Source organism: Leuciscus leuciscus (assembly GCF_965113295.1).
Source record: "Leuciscus leuciscus genome assembly, chromosome: 3".
Taxonomy (NCBI): domain Eukaryota; kingdom Metazoa; phylum Chordata; class Actinopteri; order Cypriniformes; family Leuciscidae; genus Leuciscus; species Leuciscus leuciscus.
This window is the reverse complement of record NC_138727.1, coordinates 57269951-57284809: the sequence shown is the minus strand read 5'-3', so window position 1 is coordinate 57284809 and position 14859 is coordinate 57269951.

The window sequence follows — 14859 nt, the reverse complement described above, 5'->3', positions numbered from 1 at the left end:
TTGCTAACGTGCTAGTTAGCTAGTAGACTCACCGAAACATTATAACACCTTTCTCGTCGACTGGTGTGGACAATGCCGACCATCTCCCCACTTGCGTAGTTGAACCCCTCCACATGCCCAGACTTGAAGTGGTTTTCACCACGCTCAATGATTTTGTCCTCTCCCTGAAAGAAGGCGGTGAAGTGCACCAAAGACACAGCCATGTATAGTGGGATCGTGTGCTTGTGGTGGTGACGTATATCAAATGCGTCGAAAGCAGCAAAGAGTTGTAGTCCACAAATTGCTCTCACACAAAGTCTAACCTTGTCAAACTTCTACCCGCTAAATTGTAGCATTCTTCACACGAAAAATTATATAAAAAATTCACTGACAACATATGTTCACATTCATGGCACAATTCAAACAGGACCAGAAAATAATTATTTTCTCACATTCACTTGCATTGACGATTTTTCAACCTAGAGGTCCAGTGGGGTTAGCAGAAGGGGCGGGACTTACCAGCTCTATCCATTAGGAAAATGGCCTCTGGTCTCCTTCCCAGCGTAGCACAGCGTTAGCTAGCATTATTTTTTTTCCGGCTAAGGTTGCAGGCTTGCCAAAACCACTAACCCTAACTTCACAATTACTATAAACTCCAGCATAATGAATACCCAACCCCACCACTAAACCTGACCTTAATGCTGCTGTAATCTCCACGCTAACGGCCGGTCTGAGACTGCTGGTCTGGCGCTGCTGTGTCTGCGCTGGGCTAGTATTGTATGAGCGTATCACTAATAAAACTGATCACTTAAAGGGAAAGTTACAGGAACACCAAAGACAGAATAACAGAAGCTGATGATATTCACCATAAAATGATAGTGTCCATTGTGAAGTGGCACAATAGTCTCTGTGCACAAGCGTAGTGACGAACTTCTGCTGTCGCCAGAAGTCGGCATATCGTTTCTGGTTTACTTGCGCGTCGCCCAAAATGTCTGTTTTTACTCAGTGTCTCCAGGATCTTCCGAAAATAAGCGTCAGCGATGTTCATCACATTGTTGATGCCTGGTCCCCTGCTCCGACAAGCAAGAGGGACAAGGGCTTTAAACTCTACATATCGAGTTATCTGCACAACTAAGAGGGTAAGTATTTTAATCTAATGTGGTGTGCCAGCAGATAGCGGCTAAGCTAGTTAGCAACGTGTTCATTTTTAATGTAACGTTAGTATAGAAGCTTGTTCTTCTTAGTTTAAAACACAGACTGTTCGTTATTTTTTGTGATAATTGTAATATCAATTGTATTAACTCTCCTCTCAGTTTCTAATGTAAGGACCATCCATTGGCCCAACGACGGAATCCAACGGCCTGACGAAGGTATAATGCGTGTATGTCTTTTCAGCGCTCCAGTGAAGTTCACTTAATTTATTGGAATTTAGTTTTAGTATTACTTTAGCTCTATACGTAATCTGACTCCAATTTCAAATGATAATCAAATTTAGATCGTGTTTCTGATTAGAAAATAATCAAATATTGAATATGAATTAATTTAGATCTTTGATTATTCGGAGTATCCCATACTTTCAATTATTAATTCACTAAGGGACCCGATGCCGCACAGAGTCACACGCCCCGGGTTTACATGGATCTCACGGACACAGCCTCGCCAGTCTGATCTTGGTAAGAGGGTGCAGGGTTTGCTAATACCTCTTAAGTCGGTTGCCTACTGCTCACTCATACAAACAAGTGTAGTTTATTTAGCCACTTTCGTACAACTTGCCAAGTCAGTGATAGACAGAAATCAAAAGGTCTTCAGATGACGTGCCACTGCTCCGTTCATATGTGCCTTTAGTTTGACCTATCCTGGACACAGAGCTGCGGGAGCACCAGCCTCCTCATAATCTACTAAAATAATGATTTCTGAAACTTCAGAATAAATCAAGATGTAACATTTATTTGTCAGGTAAAAATGTATCATGCCAATTACACAAGTAAATGATTAAAAGCCAATTCAGAAAAATACATGACATAATTTACTCAAAGATAAATAATGCTTTCCTGACAGAGACACACAGTGGTGTGTCCCAAAAGGTCCCAAAGATTGCTCTGTCCTTAAATAACCAGACCAGAACAAAAGGGGTTATACAAATGTTGTTTAGAGTTGTTTGGGCCAATCCATGTACCCCAGGGGGGTAGCACCTGGTTCCTTGAGATATCTTAAAGAGATATCACTCAGAGAGGAGAAACAGGATTTTCCTACTGTAAGTTCTCAATCTTTCTCATTAAACCAATGACTGCAATGAAAAAAAGACCATTTTACCAATCACACTGAGACACTTAAAATGATACCAAACATGAGAAGGAAAAAACACCATATTCACAAGATACACCATATGTGATATATAGACATTCTTAATGAACTTTCAGTGACTTGAGGAGGGAGAGGGGGGATGAGTTGAAGTCAAACAAGGAGACAAGGAGATAAGTTTGGGCAGGACAAGGTCCTGTGCTCTGTCTTTGCTATATGCTGTCCAGGGTGCATTTTATGGCTTTCTTGCAGGGTGCGTTTTGTCTTAGCAGGAAAATAATCAGTCCTTACACTAATAAAGATCAGGGCACAGGTGAAGCCACTGTCAGGGCATTGTGCTACAGGTCCATGAGGAAAGCAGAGAAACCTCACAGTTTGAGTGTATGGTGAAGCTAGAATTGATAAGACAGCAGTTATAGGCTTGTTACTTTAATAGCCCGGTGTTCCTGGGGATTTAGAAAAGGTAATTCATGTTTATTATAACTCTTAAATGAGTAGGTAATGAAAAGAGTGGCTAAAATTGGCAGGTGAGTTTACCTTGCTGGTCCCCATTCGGGTTACTGTATGCGTTCTTGTTCATGTTATAAGCTTGTTACTTATTATAACCCGATTATTTCCTGATGTTCCCGAGGACTCGGCTGAGGTCATTCATGTTTAATGTAACTCAAACCTAATGAAAACAGTTATTGTAGGCAGGTAAGTTTCCCTAGCTGGTCCCCTCCAGGTAAAATGCATTCTTATTCAAGTTTTCAACTCAGTCATTCGTTTAAGATGCAATCTTGTGTTATAGGTATTAGGCTATCGAGTTTCAAATAAACAATTAGAGATTTTGATCTAATGCAGTTGGCATATTATACAACATAATCTAATCCAATCTAATTTGGTCTGTTTATATAGAATTACAAGATTACATACAAGATTACGTCCTAAACAAATGATTAAACAGTGAACAAGCTATGATAATTAAGTATTTAATATGACATTTTACTTATGTAGGTGGTACTGAAAGATTCAATTCCTGTGGAGCTTATGCAACCACTGCGTTGCTTTGCTGTTCCAGTCAGCACATTACTCCGAACTGAATGTGCCAGTTGTGCCTCCTGTGCAAAGCTGTACTGGAGGGGAACAGCAGTGGCACAAGCCCAGTACTTTGGTAAGTTTGCACCTGTTGGTCATCTTACACAGGCATTACATACATCTCATCTGACAAACACCAACATCAGCATCTTCAGGCGAGAACAACATCAAATCCACTTATTAATCTGACTATCTTCGAGGTCAAAACTTTTTTGATAATATTTTATAAATATACCTTTAAAACTTCAAGTGTTCCTACAAGACAATACAGAGAGAGTAAAGGGCCGATCACACCTGACACGTTTTTGGCAGTGAGAGGCTCCTATTTTCAATTGGTTTCCTATGGCAGCGAGCGTTCTGCGCGCTGTTTATGCGCCTGCTGCGCCTCGTGTTTTTGAAGTTGAAAAAAAAGCAACTCCGAGCGGAAAAAACGCCCGACGTCATCGCGTTTTTTCCCACTGTCCAATCGAATTAATGGAGAGGCGGGCCTTCCGTTGTAGTGATGAAAGCTACAGTTGCTTGAACCATAGATATCATATATTAACGCTAGATGTCTTATGGCGCAGTCACTTCCGGCATCACCGTTCGGCCATCTTGTCACAGGCAGGCTTAAACAAAGAAAAAATTCAAACCTCTTTTACTTTTAGTTAGTGTCTACATTACACTACTACATAATAATAGTTATAATATTAATCCCATGACAGTAATAGCCATATATTGTAAAACAAATGCACTGAAAAATAAAGGACGGTCATTAAAGCGGTAATGTTTGCACTTAGGTTTTATTACGCATTTAGGAGAGTACTGCAAGAAGCTGCTTACATTAACCTTACTTTCGAAAAATAAATAAATACAATCATGATTTTTCATGAAAAATTATGTTAGAATTGTAGGCCTAAAATACCTTGGTATCAGCTTGTTTTCATCAATGGTATAATTAATACAATTACAATTAATTTGGTTTGTCGTGATTCATTTGTGTTCATAATCAGTAAAAAAAAAAATCTTCTAACAAGATTAAACACATATGAACAATTAAATTATTATTGTATTATTAATTTATTTTTATATCTTGAAACTACCCAAGCAGCGTTTCGCACTCAGATGTGATGGCGGAATGAATACATTACCAAAATGTATATTGCAGAATATATTTAAATTATCCATCAAATTGTCATTTTCTCCTTACTGTCTTGCGAGTTAACAATAATGCCTGACCAGTAAATTACTTGGTGAACAAAGAAAACATTTTGGCATTAGGGATTGGAATTTGTTAATGCCTAAAAATGTAAAAGTTTTACCTTATAAATATAATTTAGTTTAATTAATTTTAAAATTCGTCGCCAGAGTGAATGGGAACATGATTTATTGAAAATATTTGAAAAAATATAAGTGTTTCTTAAGTCAATATTTTTGAATGGCTTGTCAACTTTCCATTCCTCCGCTGCGTGATTCTAGTCAGTGCTTGAGCGCTGGTCTATGACTGGAAAAATAATACAGTCGTTGCAAAAGTAACGATAGGCTACATGTCGCTTTAAACTGGAAGATTTAAAAATTTTAGACATTCTAAACTTTTGAATAAGAAATAATATCAAGTCGTCAAAATACAACTCGTCAAAACTCCGCGAATCACAACAAGCGCGCGCGGTGAGAACACTCACAGCATATACACACACCCGAACTTGACTGCACATCATATTTTTGACATTATTGATACTGCTTTCAATCGTAATGCAATAGAAATGAACACAAAAAACCTGCCTATAGTGCCTTCCTACAACACTGACGGTGGACTTGCGGTCAGGATAGAACGGCTGCAGACGAATGTTTTTTTGTTGTTTTTTTGCGCGCTGCTGGCGTATTCTTTCACGCGCACCATAGTGCACACACAATATGATATCACACTCTGCGCATATGTTTTACAACATAATTTAACAAAACTAACACGTTTTAAATAGCCCACTTAAAGTGTTTATTACAACTAAATTACTAAATGCTTAAAATGAATAACAGTAAATGAACAAAAATTTGCGTTACATATTTAAACTCGTGAACCATTTACACCTGAACGCCCCCCTTTCAAAAATCTTGCTTCCAACGCCCCCCGGTGTTCTCTGAACGCCCCCTGGGGGGCGGTACCGCCCCTGTTGAGAACCACTAATTTAGGCTGTCAGGGGACAAATAGGCTCTCCATGGACAAGAGGAAGACTACGGTACATATAGGCTGTCAGGGGACACCCTAGGCACTTCGTGGACAAAGGGATTGCTTTACGGCACGACGTCTCATATATCAACAACATATGAAGCAGCCTCTATGGAAGACACCAGCACGCATTTCAGACGTGAATCATGGCGAAGAATCGAGTCGACGAAGAAAACGAAGAAAGCGCGGTCGGAAGAGTCAAGGAAAAGAAAACGACGGCTCTGAATGAGTGGTATTTAGGACAGTAACGTAAAATACAAGTACTCCACAGCGACTCTAGGGGTCGCTGTTTGAGAAAAACAGAAATTGCTTAGTGTGCCTTTAAATAATTAGTCGACCTATGTCAAATCTTCCTTTCCTGGCTAAAAATGTACAATGAGTTGTAGCTTCACAGCTGCATAACCATCTTTCTGTTAGTAATCTTTTTGAGCAACTTCAATCTGATTTTTGAAAATGTTTATGTCACAAATGTTATGACTTTTATGACATGACTTTTATAGGCGCCTGTTTGATTGGCTCTGTGGTTCTGATGGTTCTGTATTTGAGTTTCAAAAGAAATTAAGGAATCTAGGAGTTATTTTTGATTGTGGTAATCATTGCTGGTTTCTTGTTTATTTAATCCACCTATGCTTTTTTGTTTGATTTATTTTATATTTTGTTTATTAGCCTACTTTACTTGTATTGTCTTATAATGTGAGCGCTTTGAGAAGCTCCTTTAAAGGCACTATAGAAAACAAAAGTTATTGTTATTATCGGCTGTGTTTTCTCTGGCTGGCTGCAGTATCGCTCCGAGCGGGAGACTGAAAACCCGAAGTAGAGCTCGAGTGGTCTGTGTTTCGGTTAGTCACTCACAACTTGTTTCTGTTGGAACTGTTTTCATCGTCGTAGAAGGAATAAGTTGAAACATAAGTTGCTGTGTATTAAGGACTTTTTTTTATAGAAATGTTGAACAACAGCAAGATTGCGAGTGTAATTTTGTGCAGTAATCCTTATATTAATAATCTTATGTAGTTTGATCAATTTTTTTCTCTCTAGCAATATCTAATTGTAATGGTCTTTAAAGCGACACTATGTAACTTTTCAACCTTCATAATATATTTCCAAGATCCTTGTGATGGTACATCGACTTACAATAGGTTGAATGACACGTCTGCCATAGCCTGACAGGGTCTGTATCGCTTTTACTGGCACTATGTAACTTCAGGGTTCGGGTAGTAACCAGAGCACAAAAAGAACTACAAAATTCGACTGCTTTACGGCATACGTCACTTCCCCCACCACTTCATCAAATTTGGACGCGAGAGGCCAACCAGCGTTTGTTTTCGGCTTTCGTGCGTATGTTTTTGTCATGGAGGCTGTTTACACCTGGCCACTTCATGCATTTTCTCAGATCGGATAGCTATCCGATCGTGAAAAGACCAGGTGTAAATGCCCTCCGAAACGCATTTGAGACGGATTTGAATCCGATCCCTCAAACCACTTCAGGAGGAGATCTGAGACGCATTCCAGACGAAACTGGACAAGTGTAAATGCATATGGTTGTTGAAACCACATATGTAAATTGTACTCCTCCCAAAAATGCAAAAAAAAACAAAACAAAAAAAAAAAGTGTGAGAGCGTTGTATAGGCTATTATGTTATATCCAGATATGACGACGCGCTGGAACACGCATCACCGCAGACGAGCAACTGCATCAAGCCAACGTGCAAACTATCGCAAATCAAAGTGAAAGTAAGTCGCAGACGCTTAACACACAATCTTCATCATTAAAAGTAAAGAAACGAAATGATCTTACCAGGGCTGTTACTGCTCTCTCTTATTGCGGTCTTTGATTTTGAAATTTTAGCTGATGATCTATAAAATGCAGCTCATATCTGTTGCTTTCGGTGACGTGAACTCCATTAAATCTGCATATAGCGCAAGAATTGAAGATCGAATTTAAATCCGTTTTGCAAAAATACATTTATGTGACCAGGTGTAAATGGAATCGTTTTGATAAATCAGATAGCTATGCCTCACGAATTAGTTTGCCAGCTGAACTCGGGTGTTGTGAGGTGTATTTATCACGTAGTCCTGAGGGATATCAGACGACGCTGTTGACGTTGATTCCTGCGATTATCATGAGAACAGCTTTCAATATCTCACATAATTATCATAAATAAGCCTAACGTAGAGGTTGTAAATAGTGTAAACGAGCACAATTTGCAAACTATTATGATAAATTGCAATAATCATGTCTAATGACATCATAACGGCCAATGTTATGAAATAATGCGACGTACATTTAACTTAATTGATGTTATCTGGCATTTTGTAATGTTTACATTCCAATAAAAACAACACAAATTAAATTATACAGTAGGCCTAGACTATAGACTATTTACTTGTGATTTAGCTGCAATCATGTAAAAACGTTATAATATAATATATTTACGACAGTGCAAGTATTCCACAGCGACTCTAGGGGTCGCTGTTTGACAAAAACACAATTTTTACTTACCGTAGTGTGGCTTTAATATTTCTTATGCTATTATTCTTGATTTATTGAATGACAGAAAAGTGTGGAATTTTACACTAAAGCCTTATTTTTTTCTGCCTTTTATTGGAAACATGAACAATACCGATACTCACGGTCAAAAACATTAATAATCTAAATGAAGTAAGATTCATACATGATATAAAAGCATAAAGAGAAACACACTATAGTGATTACACAGTTTTACATAAATTCATTAAGTGTTTACTTTCATTATCACACATCCATCTATAAAACGATCCCATAATTACTTCAGTCACACGTCATCATGACACTCCTGTCAATCATTCAGGGCTCCTCCCACAAAGAGATGCATAAAGGCTGTAATATTTACTGTGTCCAAAACACTACATCCTCTTCTTGTTAGTCTGAATAAGAAAGAAAGAAAATAAAAACTTTAATACTGACATATTTAAATAAAAGCATCAACAACATGTGTCAAGAGGAAAGGCTAATAGATTGGGTTTTGTCTCTATCTAGTGGGTATTCTTACTTGCTCGAAGATTTTCATACAGAGACGAGTCCAGTTCGGATTTACAATCATCAAGTTGAGCAGCCTTTATGAATGAAGACAAAGTAAAAATGGGAGTGTGTTATTTAAATTCCCATATACTTAGTCAATATAGATATGTTCACACTGACTTTGAGCGTTTAATTTCTTTTGACTAAAGGTGAAGAGAGTTTAGTCTTCTGTAGGAAACACTTTCAACACTTACCATTTCATTCTCATACACAGGATCACTCAATTCAACATCATAAGCATCGAGTCTGTCATGATCAGGTCTGGAATGATTCATCTTTGCCATTAAAGAAAAAAACAGAATAAAGAGAAAATAAATAACATCTATAAACGACTCACTAGAAAAAGCCACTAATTCAGACTTTCACTTTTAGTTACAAATGAATTTAGTAAACTACTGAAAACCAAATCATTTTTTCTCACCTGAGATTCCTGTGTGTCATTTCTCTTTCTCAAACACCTGGTTCCCCTTTAAAGACAATGATTTGAAACAATTACACCCAATCAGAACCTATTTGATGATTAATACACAGTTATGATTTGAACTAAATGTATTTCTCTATAGGACGTGGCACTGCCACTTTGAATGTGATGAAATCTGGTCTATCTTCAGATATGAGCTTCAGATTTCATTATTCGATGGGGAATTGTTTAATTTGGACGATGGGGAATTGTTTTAATTTGGATTCTGTGCATGCTGTTTGAGACAAGTGACCATCGACCTGCATTATATGACTGACAGACAAGAACGGTTTGACCTAAAAATATCAAAATTGAAACTACTGCAGAAAAAAAGACACCTACATCTTGGATGCCCTTGAGGTAAGCTAAAACATACCAAAAATTAACTTCAAAGTGAACTATCCCTTTAAAATATTAGTTTTGTGGCTTTTAGTTCTTATCTATCAGCTCAGAGCTCATTTATGCTAGTGAACTCCTTTGACATGATAAATATTTAACATGTACACATTCACTTCATAGAACTTGAGCCAAACATATTCATGATCTGCTGCTACAGTGATTCTTGTCCAATCAAATGCTCTGAACTTTGAGAAAGTCCCTCCCCCTAAACCATGTGACACTGACTAGCAAGTAGCAAAAGACTATTGGACATTTCTAAAAGGAGCGTTTGACATGTTCAACACAAACTTCCTGTTTCAGAGAGAAATATGTGAGAACAGGACAGAAGAAAGAGCAGATCAGCCGCTCATGAGGCCTTAAATAAAACATCAGAGTGTTTCTAATGTGAATGTAAGAGAGACTCACCGTGAATCATGAGCAGAAAGAAGATCAGAGGAAGAGGAGGAGCCATTCTGACCCACATCAGCATAACATATATCTATAATACAGCATTCAATTCAATTCAATGTATTTGTATAGCGCTTTTCACAATACACATCATTTCAAAGCAGCTTTACAGAAAATACACGAGTCCACATTACAATTTAATCTGTTATCAGAGGAAACTGTCTAAGGTATGCATTTCAGAAATGTACATATACAAAATCACAGTTAGCTAAAAATTTATTAATTTAAACAATGTAATGTTTTCAGGCAGCAACAATGAGCTTATTGAAGTAATGAATACTTGCATTAATATATTCATCACTTAAACAAGTATATGTAAATCACCCTATTCTTAACATTTCTCATGTAAAGACACGTATGTTATATGAGCAATAATCTTCAGTTTCATTTAAGCAAGAGTGTGTTTGTCTTACCGTGTTGAAGCTCATCAGATCAACAGCAACCAAATGACTGACTGTTTTAACACAAGCACTTTAGCTTTACAGTGAAGGACTTTGTGTGGTTAACACTGTTTATTAATGACCAGCGATGGAAATATCACAGTCCCTCCCTCAACAAGAGAACAACATTACTGAACTAAACCTACTTAAAGAAAAACTATGATCTTTTTCTGTAAGTTGAAGATGAATAATTTTTGAAGAAGAATGAAGATGAATGATAGTGATTTACAGGTGAGGCTCATCAAGGTGGATGTCAGACGCAGGAGATGGTGACCTCTGGTGGCAGTTTGAGGGATTGAACGAGCACATATGAGACGAGATGTGTCAGACTGCAGAACTACTGTATATACGTGACAGCAGCTTCAGATATGGAAGACATTTTCTGCCAAATTAAATAAATCAATTTAGTTATAAAAATGAAAACTAAAACCAGATTAACCACTTCATTACAGAAAACTGTATGCAAAATATGTGACAAAATTGAGAATGGAATTAAATGTAATTTAATTTTAATTTTCACGGTGACATTTTCAATATTAAAATGAAAAGGCAAACGTGAAAAAGAAACTGCAAATACAGTTTTTACAAAGCTTTTTATTAAAGGGGCTATGTGTAGGTTTTTACTTAAAAAAATCTTTAAAGGGATACTCCACTTTTTTTGGGAAATAGGCTCATTTTACAACTCCCCCAGAGTTAAACAGTTGAGTTTTACCGTTTTCGAATCCATTCAGCCGAGTTTCTGATATTAAGTAGACTATCAGTAACCAGACAGTTTCTGGTCTCATTGACTTCCATAGTAGGAAAAAAATATATACTATGGAAGTCAATGAGACCAGAAACTGTCTGGTTACTGATATTCTTCTTAATATCAGAAACTCGGCTGAATGGATTCGAAAACGGTAAAACTCAACTGTTTAACTCTGGGGGAGTTGTAAAATTAGCCTATTTCCAAAAAAAGTGGAGTATCCCTTTAAGATAGAGTTTTCATTTGTACATTTATGAGCGAACCATAATGTAATAGAAAGAATGACACCTTGACTGTCCACCACGATATCCTCTATCAGCCTGTAGGCTCAATTGTGTGTGGAGGAGTCGGGTCCGAATTGGCGCGAAAATTCACAAAATGTGACGTCATGCGCGTTCTCGTCTACTTGGGCTTACATCCGTACGGCAGCCATTAGTAAGCAGCGGCAATCGCTAGCAGTAGTGTTTCAAATGGACTCTGCGGACGGAAAGAAGTGACCAGCCTCCAGCACAATCCAGACACCCACAGAAACTCCTCAAAAAAAAAAAAAAAAAAAAAATCCTTATCTAGTGCGGCCAAAATAGAGAGTGACCGGAGCCGAAACATCGGAGCGGCATTTGATTCTTGGAGGGAGCTCCGGTCAGCGCTGGGTATAAAAACAGACCCTGAGCTGGCTTTCTTTTTACTGCAAAGGTAAGACATAGTTACAGGCCATTTGCAATATATTATTTTATTGTTTTTGTGGTGTAATGCTAATGATAGCATGCTAGCCAAATGTGGATGCTAGGTAGCCAGCCACAGGACCGTTTCAAAAGTTACTGTCTTTTATGAATTATCTTTATTCAGAGCACGAGTGCATTAAGATTGTTACTCCATAGAAGTATTAAAATGGCCAAAGAAGTACTGGTTGGGTTGTTATATATGTTGGCTTTTTTGCTAAATGTATTTATTGGCTAGTAAGGCAAGGCATGACACAAACTTCGTAACTATAGCCCTTTACAAAGAGCGCCTCTGAACCATCTGATGTTCTCCTGAGGTGCTTTTAGAAGTAGACTTCAGTTGATAATATAAAGTAGCGCTGCAATATTTTACTAAAATATGGTCTGTCAAACAATAACCTTACAGTACTGTAACTTTTCTTACCTCTGTAAACATGCTGGTGAATCTCGATGAGCCGTCTGTGGTTGCTTCGGCAACTCTCTGGTTGCTGTGGTCGTGCTCGTACGAGCGTGCGCACCGAGAACGAGCATGAGACTGGCTGCAGTTCCTCTAACAGCCACTGGTGTCAGTAACGGTTAGAAATTTCAGAACTTACACAATGCTCCTTTAAAGCAACAACATGGAACTTTTCAACCTTCATAATATATTTCCAAGATCCTTGTGATGGTACATCGACTTACAATAGGTTGAATGACACGTCTGCCATAGCCTGACAGGGTCTGTATCGCTTTTACTGGCACTATGTAACTTCGGGGTTCGGGTAGTAACCCGAGCACAAAAAGAACTACAAAATTCGACTGCTTTACGGCATACGTCACTTCCCCCACCACTTCCTCAAATTTGGACGCGAGAGGCCAACCGCAGCGTTTGTTTTCGGCTTTCGTGCGTATGTTTTTGTCATGGGGGCTGTTTACACCTGGCCACTTCATGCGTTTTCTCAGATCGGATAGCTATCCGATCGTGAAAAGTCCAGGTGTAAATGCCCTCCGAAACGCATTTGAGACGGATTTGAATCCGATCGCTCAAACCACTTCAGGAGGAGATCTGAGACGCATTCCAGACGAAACTGGACAAGTGTAAATGCATATGGTTGTTGGAAATATGTAAATTGTACTCCTCCCAAAAATGCTAAAAAAAAACAAATAAAAACGTGTGAGAGCGTGTTATAGGCTTTATATCCAGATATGACGACGCGCTGGAACACGCAAATCAAAGTGAAAGTAAGTCACAGACGCTTAACACACAATCTTCATCATTAAAAGTAAAGAAACGAAATGATCTTACCAGGCTTACTGCTCTCTCTTAGGCTATTGCGGTCTTTGATTTTGAAATTTTAGCTGATGATCTATGAAATGCAGCTCATATCTGTTGCTTTCGGTGACGTGAACTCCATTAAATCTGCATATAGCGCGAGAATTGAAGATCGAATATAAATCCGTTTCGCAAAAATACATTTATGTGACCAGTAGGGGTGGCACGGTTCACAAAACCCACGGTCCAAAAATGTACTTCAACATTTGATATATAGCTTAATTATCGAATTATTTATTTATTTATTTCATAAATGGGGCATGTTTGCAAAACGCAGCTTCTCATTTCCCATTTCGAAGTAATAGTGAGTGAGCGGTCACTGTGAGGAAACTTTCAGTGGCCCTGGAGGTCCATCCATCTGTAGTGAGAGCTACGTGGGCTGTGTCGGACAGTTCTTTGTCATTTTCTCCTCGTGTCTCATCATCATAGGCATAATTTGCGGGTGGGACATGTACCCACCACTTTTTGCTAGGGTCGATATCTCGCGGCACGGATGTACCAATACAAATAAATAAAACATCTCCAGTTAACTAGCAAATTATTCGTTTCGTTCGTTTGTTAAAGGTACAATTGCAAGAATTTTTTTGCCGCTAGAGGGCGCTACATTCCAAACAACAACAACGGCGTAGCTTGATGACGATGTGAAGGAGCGTGGAATGATGGGAACTGTCGTTTTAGACTCCACCGTGGATGTAAATCAGTCAGAGGGGAATCGAAAAATCATGTTCATGGATGAGGCTAAGTTCTATTTTTATAAATGTTGCGTTTAATAACATGCTTTTTCTGGCGAGGGGGGCGTGGCTCAGCGCGGTCTGTGATGGGAGAGAGAAGAGACGAGCAAGTAGGTCAAGTGCAAACGACGAACCTGTGTCTTATTGCAGTATTATTGGCGTGGAGAGACCGCTTATAAGCCGCGCTGGAATGAGAGAGAGACTGGAGAGAAAACTGGACGCAGAGGAAGAAAACCGGTGGATCCGAGCTCTCATTTTTGAACTGTTTTGTGCCGTCGCGGTTGCCACGGTGAATGCGCGTTGTGCGCGGCTTTTGTTTGTTTTGCTTTATTTTAATAAAGTACGAGTCCCAGTCACGCCGATCCCTGTCTTCTTTCTTCCTGAATCTTAAACCTCATCACACTTTTATTTCATTAAAATGAATTAACCACAAGAAAAGTAAGGTTTAACATTGGTTATCATAGATGTTACTGTATTTGTTGAATTCGTTGTTGTGATAACGCTGCGCAGTTTTACATGTTCTAAACAATTGTTGTAAAAGTACATTCGAACATACCCACATCATTTGCCAAAATACTGATTAATCTTTATGTATAACACATGCTATGTTTATTTACATGGCCATAAACACCAGACGTGATAAACAATGTTTAAACTAAACACAAATCTAAAGCAATAATACTTTCCTTACATAAACATAACTATTACCGAATGCTACATTTGGAAAATATAAAATTAAGCATGCTTTGTCGACAGAACCAGCTGCAATCGGTAAAGAATAATTGTGTACCATAACGACTGCAAGAAACAAGCTAAAGTTTGTAGTAGCTTGATAGACGCTACAACTACCGCATTTGTCCAGGACTCCATGCAGTACGAGCGGAAACCGAGGGTAACGCGGATATGACGCAATTGACTGGCGACTCCCAGCTCCCCCCTGCTCTAACGCCCCGTTTCCTTGGTTAAAATCGCAATTTTCTCACGATTT